This window comes from Eretmochelys imbricata, chromosome 24 (genome assembly GCF_965152235.1).
Source record: "Eretmochelys imbricata isolate rEreImb1 chromosome 24, rEreImb1.hap1, whole genome shotgun sequence".
Taxonomy (NCBI): Eukaryota; Metazoa; Chordata; order Testudines; family Cheloniidae; genus Eretmochelys; species Eretmochelys imbricata.
This window is the reverse complement of record NC_135595.1, coordinates 3,059,002-3,075,732: the sequence shown is the minus strand read 5'-3', so window position 1 is coordinate 3,075,732 and position 16,731 is coordinate 3,059,002.

The following is a 16,731-nucleotide window of genomic DNA, read 5'->3' as shown; positions in this document are numbered from 1 at the left end:
AGCTCCAGGCCACCAGCCATTTTTATCCGCCTCTTGAGCTTCCGCTGGGAAGTGAGGTCTGGAGCTTGCCCCGCTCTGGCACCCCAGCTTGGGAGCAGGGTCTGGGGCTGCTCCATGCGGCTCCTGGAAGCAGTGGCATGGCCCCCCCTTCAGCTCCTACGCATAGGGGCAGCCAGGGGATCTGCCCTGCACACTGCCTCCATCCCAAGTGCCGCCCTCACAGTTCCCATTGGCCGGGAACGGCGGCCAATAGGAACTGCAGAGGCAGTGCCTGTGGACGGGGCAGCATGCAGAGCTGCCTGGCTGCACCTCTGCATAGGAGCCAGAGAAGGGACATGCCGCTGCTTCTGGGAGCTGCTTGAGGTAAGCACCACCTGGAGACTTCACCACTGAGCCTGTTATACCAATAAAATAAAAACCAGCAGGATCTTATTAAAGGGGAAAAGGCAAAATACCACATTTATTGTGAATACAGAAAGAATCCTAGTAAGCAGTTAGTTATAGCTATAACATTCCATTCAATCTCATATTTATTCACACATTCATTCACACACACACAAACACACAGGTTCTGCGAGGTTGTTCTCATAGTTACCAGCCTTAGAGTTGCTCATGCCAAGCCACTGGCCAGGTGGCCTGGACATGAGGCGGGAGCAGGGCCTTGTTAGATGCTCATCTGATGCTCCTGGAAGCTGGTTTGCAGAATCAGACCCCAAAGTTCTCACTTTCCAGAGTCCATTTTTATAGGAATTTCTTCCTCTGTCAGTCTATGGGAATTGCTTCATCATGCTGTTGCTGAATCAATCAGCAGATGGCACATTCCTGACGGCTCCGTGCTGCCAGATGTTATCTTGTTCTTTGGTTCTCCCATTTTTGAGGCTGTTGGGTGGATTCCAGTCTGCCCTCCCGGGGTCCTCTGGTTATTTCCACTTGACGCCTTCTTCAGCCGATGGACACTGGATTCATAGGCTGGCACCTCCCTGATCATTCAGTTATTATCCACACCAAGCATCCATCCACATACATCCTCTATCTCTATTTTAATCACAATTGTTAACAAAGCGAGATTAATACAACAAAAGGGCAGGGAGTCTCTGGGTGCTGTTTCTGTTGTTGCAGAGTGTTGCTTTGAGTCTCTCTCTGTGTGTGAGTAGTTGTTGTTCTTACAAAGAATTGGTCTGGGAACAGACTCTGTCTTAGAATGTACTAACGCAATTAGCAGCTTGCAAGTTTCACACAGAGAGGGAGAGAAACAGTACCAAAAACCAAGAGCCCTCTTAATTAGTAATACCCTGGAATTTAAACTATGGGGAATCAAACTCATTTGTGATTTTAATACAGAACTTCTTTAATATGATCCAACAAGCCTCCTCCTGTGCCCCAACCCCTGCCCCAAACTGAACCCCCTTCCGCACTCCAAACCCCTTGACCCCAGCCTGGAGCACCCTCCTGCACCCCAAACCTCTCTAAACCCTAGCCCCACCTCAGAACCCACACCCCCAGCCGGAGCCCTCACCTCCCCACACCTGAACCCCCTGTCCCATCCCCGATCCCCCTCCTGCCCTCCGAACCCCTCAGTCCAGCCTGGAGCACCCTCCTACACCCCTAGTCCCTCATCCCCAGCCCACCCCAGAGCCCATACCCCCAACCAGAGCCTGCACCCCTTCCTGCACCCTAACCTCTTGCCCCAACCCTGATCCCCCTCCCCCCCTCCGAACCCCTCAGTCCCAGCTCAGAGCACCCTCCTACACCCCAAACTCCTCATCTCCAGCCCCACCCCAGAGCCTGCACCCACAGCCGGAGCCCTCATCCCCCACCCCCACTGTTAGGATATAGATATTCAGGCCTGCCTGTAAAGGCCTGTACTTTAAGAATTTAGGTGTATTCTTATCGCTTGGCTAGTTAGAGGTATAAAAGAAAGAATCAAAATCACTCTCTGCCAATGTAAGGTCCTTCTCTTACTGTGACAGTCTGGGGCCCTGTTCTCAGGCTAAGGCCTTTGGCTAAGCGACAGAGGCAGCCATAAGCTGGAAAGCGACCGGTCACCTCCTCACATTCCAAAGTAGTCACATGGAAAGAAGGTGCTATTGGGCTGTTAGGAATACAATCCTGTCCTGATAGTGCCTATCAGCTCCAGAGAAAGGGAAGTGCCTAGAAAATGTAAAAGAAAACTTAGTTTGATAGCATCCTGTCTGGCAAGAACTCACTTATCAATACTGGGATGTGAAATCCTCACTTCTGTATTGTCTTGACATTATAGTTCCCACTTTGCTATTGTTTGTTTGTATAATCTCTGTCTGGTTCTGTGATTGTTCCTGTCTGCTGTATAATTAATTTTGCTGGGTGTAAACTAATTAAGGTGGTGGGATATAATTGGTTACATAATCATGTTACAATATGTTAGGATTGGTTAGTTAAATTTTAGTAGAATGATTGGTTAAGGTATAGCTAAGAATATTACTATATAAATTAGGGGCAAACAGGAAGTAAGTTGGGATTCGGAAATAAGGAAAAGGAACTTGTATTTAAGCTTGCTGGAAGTTCACCCCAATAAACATCGAATTGTTTGCACCTTCGGACTTCGGGTATTGTTGCTCTCTGTTCATGTGAGAAGGACCAGGGAAGTGGGAGAGTGAAGGAATAAGCTCTCTAACATCTTGGTGCCGGGACTTGGATACATCACATTGGATAGGTGAGTGGCAGCCTGTAAGTCCCCCTCCCCAACAGTCCGCGCAGCTGCTTGGAGGGGGTATGGCGAACTCTCATGATGGTAGATGTGGGTTCTGGCAAGCTGGGGTAACGGATTTTTTGAACAAAGGGATAAGGAAGAATCAGGGCCCATACCAGGTGCAGGGGCTCACCTGAGATGAGATTGAGAAGGAGATGGGAGAGGTTTTGGGAGACCCCAAGGGAAAGGAGTGTAGGAAAAAGGGAATGGTATTACAAGGTTTGTGTGCTGGGATGGCATACTGGGTAAAAAGGGAAGCTGATCTCCTCCAACACATTAAGGATTTGGAGGGGATTGTGGATCAGCAACGGATTTTAACAGAAAAATCCGTGTTAGCAGTAGAGGTAGCGGATTTGAAGGCAAGGGATGCTGCACGGACAGAGGAGTCTTGTGAGGCAATCCGGAGAGAGAGGGACGAACTGCTGGGGAGAGTAGGAGACTTAGAGGAGGAATTGTATCATTGTAAACATGGGGGCAATGGACTTAGGGACCCCAAACCACCCGCCCCACTAATGGAACTGAAGGAGACACCTCCACCACCCTACCCTGAAAAAACACTGTACCCACCACTGCCGGTGGATGTTGTAAGCCGGCGATCCACAGTTACAGCCCCTGCGAGAGAAGCTACCCGGGAGGAACTGCAGGAGGCAGGAATAGTGGCCCCGGTTGCAGGGTGGGGGGACCATGCCCCACAAGTAGTAGAACAGGCAGAAATCCGCCCCTTGTCCCTGAAGGACCGGGAGGCAGTACTGGGCCGTTTGGGAAAGGCACCCCGGGATGATTGGGATCAGTTTGTGCTGTGGCTAGTGGAGGTGGGCAGGGAGATGGAGGGTCTAACTCGTGAGGACCAGGTGATCTTATGGCGTAGTCTTTTGGGACGAGGTACCTTGGGAATCGATGTGGCAGGAGTGGCACACCCATTTCTAATCCCCGGACAGGTGGGCAAAACACTTGTTTGGGGTGTACTCTCGTACTGCAGGGATGAATAAGATGAAGCGAATCCCTGGGGAAACAGGCCGGGATACACTTAATCGCATACAGGCATGGGCACGGTGCTGGGTGGATCCCCTGGATGGTCCATGGGTGCTGCCACAGGCAGGGGCACCGGGACCTGGTGGGGGTATGGAGCAGGGTAGGGGTGTGGAATTGCTGGAGAAATGGTTGGAGCTGAGCAATCCGCAGTTCGTGGGGCATTTAAGGTTGCAGCACCCTGAACTTGCTCCCAATCAGCTACCCCAGTTTCTGGAACAGGCAGATGTGTGGAGGCAGATGCATCAGGGGGAAGAGCCAGTCCATGCTATTACTGCGGGGGATCAATACAAGGTGGAAAGGAGTGGGTCAGCCTGGAGAGGAGGAGGTAGAGGGAGAGTTCGTGGCTTTGGGGGGCTAGTCAGGGACGAGCGGGCAGCTATAGAGCAACAGATCCAGAGACTGCAGGCTAAACTGACTACCCACGATCTTACCAGATCAGGGGGAAAGTGGTCCCGGAGGCCAAGGGACTGGGACTGCCTGAAATGCCAGACACACAATTTTGCATGGAGACAGGAATGCGTTCGGTGCCAGGACCCCCGGTCCCCTCATGAACCAGTGGGAGGGACAGAGGTGGGTGCTGCAACTTAGGGGTGCCCTGGCAGGCGTCCTGTCCATGTTCTCAGTTTAGGACGGGATGTGTCTGGTCGCCCTACGCTCCAGGGGGCAATCGAAGGGAGTCCCATGAGGGATTTTTTGATAGACACTGGAGCAGCCATCAGTTTGACCACATGGGGGCAGGGGAGACCCTCAGAAGGGACTGTGACAATTGTAGGGGCAATGGGAGGGGAGACATAGTTAACCCTGAGGCAGGGACGGATCAAAGGAATCTGGGGGGAAGGGGAGATTATGTGGGGTTGTAATGATATGCTTAATCTGTTGGGGGCAGGAGATTTACACAAACTGGGACTCGTACTGGATTTAGCCAACTGGGTGTGTTTACTGGGGCAAACGCAGGACGGTCAGGGCTTTACCATTCCCATGGGGATAGCCACTATGACCATTAAGGCGGCACATGCCCTCCCACCCCCCCGGCTGGGTGGGAACACATCCCTGTGTGGGCGAAGGATAACCTGGATTGTGGGAGGGGCAGCATGGAGGTACTGATGGAGGGAGGGGACCCTCCCCCACAGAAACAGTACCCTATTCCTCGGGAGGCGTTGGCAGAGGTGGGGGCAACTATTGGGGAGTTGGAACAGAGGGGACTGATTCGGGCAGTTGCATCCCCTTGTAATGCTGCTGTGTGGCCCGTGAGGAAGCCAAACGGTACCTGGCGTCTCACTGTGGATTACAGGGCACTAAATGCTCTGGCCAATTCACCAGCCTCAGTGGTGGCAGCGTACCCTGAAATTTGGCCCGTATTGGACCCCAATTCCGAATTTTCACTGTTTTGGACATAGCTAATGGGTTTTGGTCTCTGCCACTAGCTACCTCGTGTCAGTATAAAACTGCATTCACATGGGAGGGCAGACAGTTCTGCTGGACAGTCCTACCCCAGGGATATAGGGACTTCCCTGCAATTTTTCACAGATACATGAGACAGGCTCTGGAGGGGGTGGATTCAGCAAGGTGCATACAATATGTAGACGACCTGTTGCTAATGTCAGGGACAGAGGAAGAAGACAGGGAACTAACCGAGCAGGTCCTGCAAGCTTTGGCAAGAGCAGGGTTGAAGGTCAGTGGGAAAAAGGCTCAGATGGGACAGACAAGAGTGACCTACTTAGGAGTGGAAGTGTCTCAGATGGGAAGGGAAATCGATAAGGGACGGGTGCAGCTGATCCAGTCCCTGCCACTGCCTACGGATGTTAAAAGCTGGCAAAGTTTTCTGGGTCTAACTGGATTTTTCAGGGATTTTGTGGCCAATTATGCAGAAATAGCCCAGCCTCTATTTGACCTAACCTGAGCCTCAACTTGGGAGTGGTCAGAAGAGTGTCCTGAGGCAGTGAGAGTGCTAAAGGAAAATCTGGCCAGTGCTCCAGTGCTGGCCTCCCCAGATGGGGAGAAATTCTTTTATCTGTATCCTTTGGTATCAGACACTACCATTGGTTGTGCATTAACACAGGAGTATGGAGCAAAGGACCGACCTGTGGCCTTTGCCTCTCGACTTTTGAGTGCTGTGGAATTGAAGTATGGGTGGTGTGAAAAGGTGCTGTTGTGCTCCTACTGGGGAGTAGGGAAATTTAAATACCTTACGGGAATGCAGAAAGTCATAGTCCGATCTCATCATGACCCCCTGCGGCTGTTAAACATGCCCACTATCTTACAGGGACAAGTGAGTGGGCAGCGTATTGCTAAATGGTTGCTGGCTCTACAGGCAGAAAACATTAAAGCAGAGGTGTTAAAGGAACCCATAGTCTGGGTAGCTGGATTACATCTGGCTGGCACCCCACACCAATGTGAAGCCAGCCCAGGTAAAACCCAACATCAGGTGTTTCGGGCGGCTAACCCCAATCAGGTAAAGGAGGGGACACTGGTATGGTTTTTGGATGGAAGTTGTATGTATCAAGGGGGATGGAAAACTGTAGGCTTAGCTGTTGTGGGAATCAGAGGCAATGAGTCAGTCAGCACCGTTGGTTTCTCACTAGAAGCGAAGTCAGCTCAGGAGGCAGAACTGGCAGCCTTGCTAACAGCTTTAAATGAAGTGGATCCCAAATTTGAGCCAGAATGTTGGGTGGTGGTAGATTCAGATTATGTATTTCGTGGTGCCACATTAATGCTGAGATGGTGGGCAGATAATCATTTCAGGGCAACAGACGGCTCCACAATCAAGCATGCTACCTGGTGGAAGCGAGTGGAGGAGCTGAGTCACTGTTTTACACGTCTCAATGTGGTAAAGGTAAAGGCACACAAGAAAACAGGACCCCTAAGCAAAGGGAATAATCTGGCCGATGTAGAGGCCAAGCGGGCTGCAACAGAGGCACCCCCATGGCCCTGGGAGCCAGAAGAGAGTGTGTCTGTCACAGTGTTAACAAGAAGCGGGGTGGATACAGATTGGGGAGGGCGAATTCGAGAGTTGCAGGAATCTGACCTAGGACTGGAAGGCATCATGAAACTTGGGGACAGGCATGTGCCAAAGGTGGAACTAATGGAAGGGATTTGGTGTGTCTTAACAACTGAGGGACCGGTAATGTTGTGCCCTCAGGGAAGTTGGACGGCTTTCTTAAGCTGGGTGCATGGGAGCTTGGCAGGGGGACACCCCGGGTTTGAGGAGGCACTGGGAACTTTAAAAAGGTTGTGCTGGTGGCCAGGAATGGCAGCTGATTTAAAATCACATCTGGAACGTTGTTTGGACTGTGCCAGGCACAGCCCACCTCACAAGGTGCTAAGGGGAGAATTAATGAGACAAGCCCCAAGGGGACCATGGGAAAGAATACAAATTGATTACACAGGACCCCTACCATCAGATCACAGGAAAAACTGATTCATGTTGGTGGTAGTGGATGCTTTCAGCCGGTGGGTGGAAGCTTTCCCCACAAAGTATCAAACTGCCCGGGTAACTGCTGCAATACTGGTAAATGAGGTATTCACTCTCTGGGGGGTTCCGAAGGTGATCGACTCAGACCAAGGAGCTGCTTTTCGGTCAGATCTGTTAGGGGAGCTATCGGACCTCACTGGAATCCATATTGCTTATCACCCCCAGGCTGCGGGGCAGGTGGAACGCATGAACCGCACCATTAAAAGTGAGCTAAGAAAGGGAGTGGAAGTCGGAGGAAAAAACTGGTCACAGTTACTGCCCTTTGTCTTAATGAGAATAAGGGCCCGAGAATCAAAGGGCACAGGATTTTCTCCATATGAAGCTCTCATGGGAAGGCCTATGGAACGGTGGGAAAATATACTTACCCCAGTACCTGGGGAAGTCACTACACATGGCTTAACACAAGAATGGATTTTAACTTTAATTGACCATGTAAAACAAGTACAGCAGGTGGTGGCCTGGCGAGACGAGCAAGGAGCAGCAAGAGTTAAAGCATGGTATGACCTGCCTGGGGAGCGTAATCTACCCATGGTGGGAGATTTAGTGATGTACAAGATTCAAGGTCAACACCATCCATTCCCAGCTCCTAAATGGAAGGGCCCCTATCTTGTCCTTGACCAATTAGGGCCCAGTCTGCTATTACTGGGTACAGAGAATGGAGGACGGGAGTGGGTCCACTGCACGCAAATAAAAAGGTACAAACAGGGGATTGGGAAAGGGGACGTGTAAATTTTGTTATGTGTGTATTACAGGTTAATTCAAAAAGGAGAAAAGGATGAAAATTCCCTGGCCCTGGATGGAACAATTACTAGTGCTAATCACAATTGTCACATTTACAAATTCTATTCAGATCCCACGATGTGAAGTGTCAAAAGGAGGAAACACATGGACGGCTACACATGCAACCTGTGGTAATAAAGCTAATGAAGACTATGAGAATCTCCCCATAGAAAGATGTACCACTAATACTCCAACAGGAATTTGGCAGTGTCGGTATATGGTTTATGGATTAGATGGGGGAATCCCAACCAGGTGGAGAATATCAAATTTATCAGGAAATATCGCATGGTACTCCCTGGGTGCTGCCATGATTAACGATAGTGGAAAACACAGTTACCCAGCTATGTGGTTTGTTACAGAGGGTCCAAAGAATATAACCCTCTGGTCTCCTGAAGCAAATGAACCCTCTTGGGAAAATAGGGCCCTACATTTAGGGTGTGATGTTACCATATGTAACCACAATGGTACTTCCATGGAAGATAATCCCCGAAGGTGTGATTGTTATGTACATATTACATTAGGCGTAAAATCCCCTTTGGGACGCTGGGTGTATGATGAGTTAACCATTTTACAGAATGTAACCCTACAGGTGATATGGATGCCAAGTTGGAAGAATCCAAATTTAAAGTGGCCACAGCCTGGAGCCAAGAATATTCCCCGACGAGCAAATGTCTGGGAGCCATTGTGGGAGCAGGTGCAGCCAGCACTTTTTAACTTTTTAACTTTTCACTCTATTACATGGGTGGTACGCCCCAAGGAATGGTGGGTGGACCAAATCCATCCTAATTGTAGTATGTACATAAAAGGATTGAAACAACAATTCAATGCATGGGTGAGGGGACACACCTGGAATCGTCGTCGGAAAAGGGGATTGTAGGCAGCGGGGAACACTATGCTGGGTACATGGAATCTGGGGGATGAGTGGGTAACCAAACAATTAGTAAGCCAAAATGTGAAATTTCAACAACAAATTAATGAATTAATGGCACAGCAACTATCAGCAGTTGCCACAGGGTGGAGGACAGCAGTAGAGGTAAACTTGCAGTTAACTCATTGGGCAGGGGACCTGGTGACATGGGTAGAAGAGGGCTTCAGAAGACTAACATGGGGAGAAGTGTGTGTAGGTATTCAAAATGCTCAGTTAATAATGTTAATGGATATTATGAGAGATGCTTGGTCAGAACAATGGCCTTCAGTATTAAATCGGGAGGCTAGCCCATATCTATCCACAATTGCAAAAACATACCCATCTACCTGGAAAATAATTCCTCTTTTCGAATGCCAAAGCTGACTCCAGCTTTGCAAAGTGTTGTGGGATGTTTGACACGGGGGAACAGAATTGCAGGAAGAGCATAATACATGCAGTTAAAGTAACTTCCCCACACTGTTTGTACTATGCATCTTGTATTTACTAATGTGCTGTGTACCACATCTAACGTATATGGATTGACTGACAGTATGTACAGCCCCAAGCACAACAGGGCCCAGATCTCAGTGAGGCTCACTAGGTGCCATCACTGCAATTCCAATCTAAAGAGACAGAAGGTGACTTACCCAATGCCACCCAGTAGAGTCAAGAACAGATCCCAGATCTCTTAAATCCCTGTCCTGTGCCCTAGTTACTGGAGCAGTCTGTGCAGATCTTTTGTAATTACACCTACACATAAAGAAATTTTCTAAACACAGGGCTAACTAATATCTATGGGTGTTTAACTACAAAAGAGACAAGTTTGGGTTTTTGGACATCTGCAGCTTATTGCTGGATGGGGGAGGACTCAGAAATTTGCAGTGAGGTCTTAATTTTTTTATGGAGCTGGGAAGCCTGCCAATGTCGGTGTAAACTGACTAGGGTTGCCAGGCCTTTGGTTTTGGACCATAAAGCCTGGTTGAAAAGGCACTGTTCCTGCCCCAAGTGCCGGCCCCATTGCTCCCATTGGCGGGGAACCGTAATCCACAAAACCTAACCCTAACCCTAACCCAGAGCCTGCACCCCCCATAACCCATACCGCCATCCCACACCACCACCTCTGCCCCATCCTAGAGCCCTTTCCTGCACCCGACCCCCCCCATACCTCATGCCACCCCAGAGCCCACACCCCTGGCTGGAACCCTCACCACCCCCCCCGCACCTCAACCCCTTGCCCCAGCCTGGTGAAAATGAACGAGGGTGTGGGATAGCGAGCGATGGAGGGAGGGGGAATGGAGCCAGTGGGAGTGGAGCCTTGGCGAAGGGGCAGGGCGGGGGGGGGCATCAGGTCAAGGGTAGCGCAGGGGTGTTCAGTTTTGTGCAAATAGAAAGTTGGCAACCCTACAACTGACTGATATTCCCTCAGCACTGGCAGCATCTATCTTTAGGTAGAGAATGGGGAAGGGGGGTAAAGAGCGTATGGACCAGCTGAGGAATAATCTTGGTGACATCCTAGCCATGGTAAGCAATTGGGATTGACCAGACCCCAAGAGGGAATCCTTTCAAACAGATTCTGCATTGCCCTGCATTTTCCACAGTCATTTTCATCACTGCAAAGTGAGTGCAACCAGGCGACCAGTCTGATTTGGCCATTTTTCATTCCCCTTTTGCACGAATGTGACTGTATGAGATGCCAGAGGAACAGGTGAATCAGCTCCTTATTAATTTAACTTGCCTTCATTTGTGATGATCTCATTAATTCAGCAGGTACAGGGAGTGTCTCTCTATGCTTTAATTCAATTGCAAGTTATAGGGCTCAATGCTGCGATCACTGGGGGAAAATCCCTGGTTTGTGCTATGCAAAATGCCAGACCACAGGATCAGAACGGCCCCTTCTAGCCTTTAAAATCTATGCACCCTCAGAGTCCTTTCTCACTTAACAATCAATCAGTATTTCAAGGTGAACTTCTTTTTCTATTTCTTTAGAGATTTTGTAGGTAGAATTATTTAACAAAGGGTCCGTCCAGAACCGATTATGTTATTTTGGTTTTTTTTATTGTTGAAATTCACAGTGAAAGCAATTATGGCTACAATACCAACAACATACACAGGATGATTACAGACAAGTACAGAGTACATCAACAACATCATTGTTACAGAGTATGGGAACATACAGCCAAGGTTTTAACTCAGATAGCAGAGTGTATACATGTCATGCATCATTCTGTACAGTTAATCAATGGAAGCCATGCACTAAGGTTGAGTTCTTGTGGAATGAGCATGGGTTAGGTCTTTCCCCTAATCAAGGTCTTTCCCCTCACTGCTTGCAGGTTGAGTTGTTGTTTTGGTGTCTTGGAAAAGTTGATATAACTTATTCGTGGACAAATGGCTCTGAAGTTGTGGGACTTTGTTTTAATGGAGGGGACTTGCAATTCAATAAAGTAGATTTCTTATGGGACTAGAGGTCATCATAAGAATCTTTGTGCCTTATCTATTCTGGTGTAATTTCCATTAGATGAGAAATTTAGGACTGTGAATTTGTAATGTGTGGAAAATCCTCTGTTCTAGTCCAGACATTATTATTATTATTTATTATTTGTATTGTGGTAATGCCTCGGAGCCTCAGTCAGGGGTCAAGACTCCATGGCGCTAGGCACTGTACAAACACAGAACTAAAAGCCTGTCTCTGCCCCAAGGAGCTTACAGTGTAAGTATATGACAATGGACAACACATGGATCCAGACAGACAGCTGGGGGAGCACAAGAAAACAATGAGACAGTACCAGTCATCATGATGGACAGTGGTCTTGGCTAACTGGCTGCCTAACTGTTGTCAAGTTTAAACATCAGCTTAGGCAGTCCTGGTTCCAACCTCCCTCAGCGTCACTTGCTTCAGCTCTGTGAGGTTCAAACGAACGAGGAGAGAAGAATGATTTTACATCTTCAAAGCATCTTTTATACAATTTCTATTGGAAGTACCTTTTTCTAGCATCGCATCAAAAAAAAAAGCTAGAAACACCATGTCACTTATTAGCAGAACTATTGTACCGTATCGAACCATAGAATTAACACATGGGTAGGAAGATGTGCATCTGAACAGAGTACCCTTAAAGAAATGAGGGGATGAGGTAAGATGAACGAGGAGAAGCCACAGGAATCAGTGCCATGAGTTTGCACTCTGCTTTTCGTTCCATGACGTTCCATGTTATTTGCAGGTTACTTCCAATTGGGTGGCAACTGGCATTGCTGCTTGCATTGTTGCTGTTCAATGGGTGGGCATGTCTTCACACAAGGTGGGCATTTCACTGGCTCAGGGCATGGAGGAGTAACTGGGACTGGTGGTTCCTTGCATGGTGGCTTCTCTGGGCAACATGGTATTGGCTCAGGGCATGGAGTAGGAACTGGAATTGGTGTTTCCTTGCATGGTGGCTTCTCTGGACAAGGTATTGGCTCAGGGCATGGAGAAGGAACTGGGACTGGGGGCAACTTGCACTCTTGCTTCTGTTGCGGACATGGTATTGGCTCGGGGCATGGAAGAGGAACTGGGACTGGTGGTTCCTTGCATGGTGGCTTCTCTGGGCAACATGGTATTGGCTCAGGGCATGGAATAGGTACTGGAACTGGTGGTTCCTTGCATGGTGGCTTCTCTGGACAAGGTATTGGTTTAGGGCATGGAGAAGGAACTGGGACTGGGGGCAACTTGCACTCTTGCTTCTGTTGAGGACATGGTATTGGCTCAGGGCATGGAAGAGGAACTGGGACTGGTGGTTCCTTGCATGGTGCCTTCTCTGGACAAGGTATTGGCTCAGGGCATGGAAGAGGAACTGGGACTGGTGGCAACTTGCACTCTTGCTTCTGTTGCGGACATGGTATTGGCTCGGGGCATGGAAGAGGAACTGGGACTGGTGGTTCCTTGCATGGTGGCTTCTCGGGACAACATGGTATTGGCTCAGGACATTTCACCGGCTCTGGACACGGCACAATTTCTGGGCACTCTTTCGGGTTTCCTTTACAGTGTGCCGGCGGCAGGGTGATGCCTTGCTTGCATTGCTGCTGGTCTTGGTGAAGAGACATCTTTGTTCCAATACAGGATAATCTAAAAGAAGCACCAGAGTGTTTTAGCACATGCTGTGTAAATGCAGTAAGAATAGGGGCCAACTTCCCAGTGGATTGGGGGACCCTAATAATCTGTTAGAATGCCCTTGTCTTTATTCTCTCTTCCGCCTTTTGATGCCAACCCATCACTTATTTCACCCACTTCCTTCTTTTCATCTTGCCTTCTGATTCCTACTTTCACTCTGTCCTCTCTTTTTCCCTTCTCTTTTTTCTGTGCTTCCTGGACAAGCCTCTTTCAGCTCCCACTACAAACTCCTTCAAACAGCGGTTGATTTCAATGTTTCAAATGAAATTGCCTTCCCCCTCCCTCGCTCCTTCTCCCAGTGAACTCAGGAACCCACTCTTTTCAATATCTTTCTGTATCTATGCATGTCCCTTTTGCTTATCTAAAGCCCAGGTGAAAGGAGGACCAGTATAAGAAACCAGATCAAAATATTCCCCCAAAGAAATTGCTATAATACTGAATTTCTCAGTTGTGAATACATGGAGCCTGATTCTCCTCTTACTCTGTGTTTACATCTGTGTCACTTTATTGGTGCCCCTTTGGATTTTAGATGCTGTAACTGAAAGGAGAATGGTTTCAGAGTGGTAGCCGTGTTAGTCTGTATCAGCAGAAAGAACGAGGAGGACTTGTGGCACCTTAGAGACTAACACATTTATTTGAGCATCAGTTTTCATGGGCTAAGGCCCACTTCATCAGATGCATGCAGTGGAAAATACAGTAGGAAGAGAGATATATATATACACAAAGAACACGAAAAAATGGGGGCTGCAATCCATTAAGGTGGGCTATTAGCAGGAGAAAAAAAACTTTTGTAGTGCTAATCAGGCTGGCCCATTTCAAACAGTTGACAAGAAGGAGTGAATAACAGTAGGGGGAAAATTAGCATGGGGAAATAGTTTTTAGTTAGTGTAATGACTCATCCACTCCCAGTCTTTATTCAAGCCTAATTTAATGGTGTCCAGTTTGCAGATTAATTCCCATTATTTACAAGCGGTTGTGCAAAGAATTAGTAAGAACAAGCATGATGTCAGTGGTGCGTGCACCCTCAGTGACATTCGCCAGTAGTGGCTTCTAAAAGGGATGGATAGTTGTATGGCCACTAATAACACATGCAGATGGAGCAAGCAAAATCGAATGCACTCACACCCAGTGCTTCAAAGAGCAAGGCATACCCTGGTCAAATCGGACTACAAGGAGGTTCTCACAGTGCTGCGATACACAACTGCACAGATGAATGATGGGAGATTTCCTGCTACCTAAAAAGCATCAAATACCTTCCACCAACAGAGGTTGGGGTCTAAGAAAAGATATGACCTGACCCACCTTGTCTCTGCTTATCCTGGGACCAACAAGGCTACAACAACTTTGCAATTAACTACAAACTTGGATGAATCTGTTGTCTAATGGCAAATCCTTATATGTTCTTATTTTTCTAGGAACAATCTAGGCATACCAAAGAAAGTTTCACATATGTACCTCCAGATATTTTAACATCTAGAGCCAAATCCAAGTGAAGTTAGCTAAGGATATTTTTAACCTCTCCTTTCTGTACTGCCACCCAATTCAATGCTGAGTTGAATTAAGATTCTAGAATTTCCCCCAATGGACAGGACACCAGGCTGTGATAACCTTAGCTCAAAAGTAAAGCAAAAAGAATCTGTAGGATCAGACTTACCCAACTGCCCAAGAAGAAGGAACCTGCAGAAGTCAAGTGGATTATGGAACTGGGAGGTGAGAGGACTTTTATATGGTTTCCAAGCCCTGCCTTCTGGATATGAGACAATTCACATGAATGATGAGCTCACTCATTTCAACCCACAAGACTCACGTATTCTCTCAACTGACCTGTTTCTGTATTGACCTTGGTAGGAAACTCCCTCATGTTCTGATGAGTGTTGTATAATTTGTTCTAATCTGCTCCCTGACTAATCTGAAGGGAAAAAGTTACAAAAGTGATAAAACCAAGTGATAAAAGGACAGATCCCCCTCCACCCCAGCATCAGAGCAGCTCCATTGAAGTCAGTGGGCCAGATCCTCAGTTGGTTTAAATCAGTGGTTCTCAAACTTTTGTACTGGTGACTCCTTTCACATTGCAAGCCTCTGAGTGTGACCCCCCTAATAAATTAAAAAACACTTATTTAATATATTTAACACCATTTTAAATATATTTAATACCATTTTAAATGCTGGAGGCAAAGCGGGGTTTGGGATGGAGGCTGACAGTAATAACCTCGTGACCCGCAGTTTGAGCACCCCTGGTTTAAATTGACATAGCTTCATTGGAGTTCATTCTGGGGGCTGATTTGGACCTCACTACCCTGGGCCATTTGCCATTGAATTCATTGAAGTGACTCCTGATTTGGTTCTAGCATAAGTGAGAGGAGGATCTGGTCCTCAGTCTTCCAAGATTGGTTCAAGAAATTAAAGAGTTTGAGATGTTGAAAAGTCCAGCTAAAATGCCGCAGGATGGATTGGATGTCATATCAGATGAAAAGGTTTGTGGTTAAGTTACTGGCCTGGGAGTCAGGACTCCTGGGTTCATTCCTGCCAAAGGAGCTCCTGGGTTCTGCCGAAGACTCGCTGTGTGACCTTGGGCATGTCACTTCATCTTTCAATTGCTCAGTTTCCCCATCTGTAAAATGTGGGCAGGAGTACTTCTCTGTTTCACAACAGTGGTGCGAGGCTAAGGTCATTCATGTCTATGAGTTGGTCAGATGTTGTGGTGCTGGTGGAACATATAAATACCTAAATAGAATGGAAAACCTTGTGGGCTTCTATCACCTTTCACCTTAGAAAAGGGGGGAGAATTGTACCTGTGGTGATAAGACATTTTCAGAACCTAAAATATAATTTTCTATTTTTAGAAAAAGATTAAACGTCTTTTCTTTTGATGTCAGATGCTCTTGTTTCCCAGTGATAGACCTTCCCACGTTGTCTCCCATAACCTAAGACAATTTGTCTCTCTATGCAATCCACTTGTCTTTCTATCCAATCAGCATTTATAACATAGTTATATGTGTGCTGACAGGAGCATAAAAGGCCAGATTCTGCTTTCATTTGCAGGGGTGTAAATCCATTCCACTGATGGCAAGACAATGGCTCCATACAGCCACAAGTGAGGAGCAGACTTTGTCTCTGATTTGGAGGGGGAAAGCATTGGGTCATAGAGCTTATCATGCCCATGTGCCATGAGCTTGCTGGTTTGAGTGTTCACCAGGCAGATGCTTTGAAAACTATTGCAATCCAAGAACACTTCAGTGACCATAAGGGCTTACAACATGGAGCACAGCAGAATTGGTCAACATGTTTCCACTGAAATGTTTTATCTATGGACAATAGCATCTTGATGCAATGGAAATGTTCACTGCAAAATTTCAATTTCTCATAACAAAATAATGTTTGTTGCAAAAATTTCAAGGAAGATGTTTGATGAAAACAAAACTTTGTTCATTTGCATGACAATGTTTTGCAGGGGTGGAAGGAGAAAGGGACAATTATCTCCCTACCTGCTCTAGAGAACAGGGATGAATTTGATCATAGCTGATTGCCTTGCAATAATCACTTCCATCAGGCTTAATGATTTGATTTGTAGGCTCTTATCAGGGCTGTAATGTCTCTCTGGAGCAAGTCCTTGTGCTAAAGACGCAATGAGAGCATTGAGGCATTCTTGGGGCATGTGATGGGAATGGCAG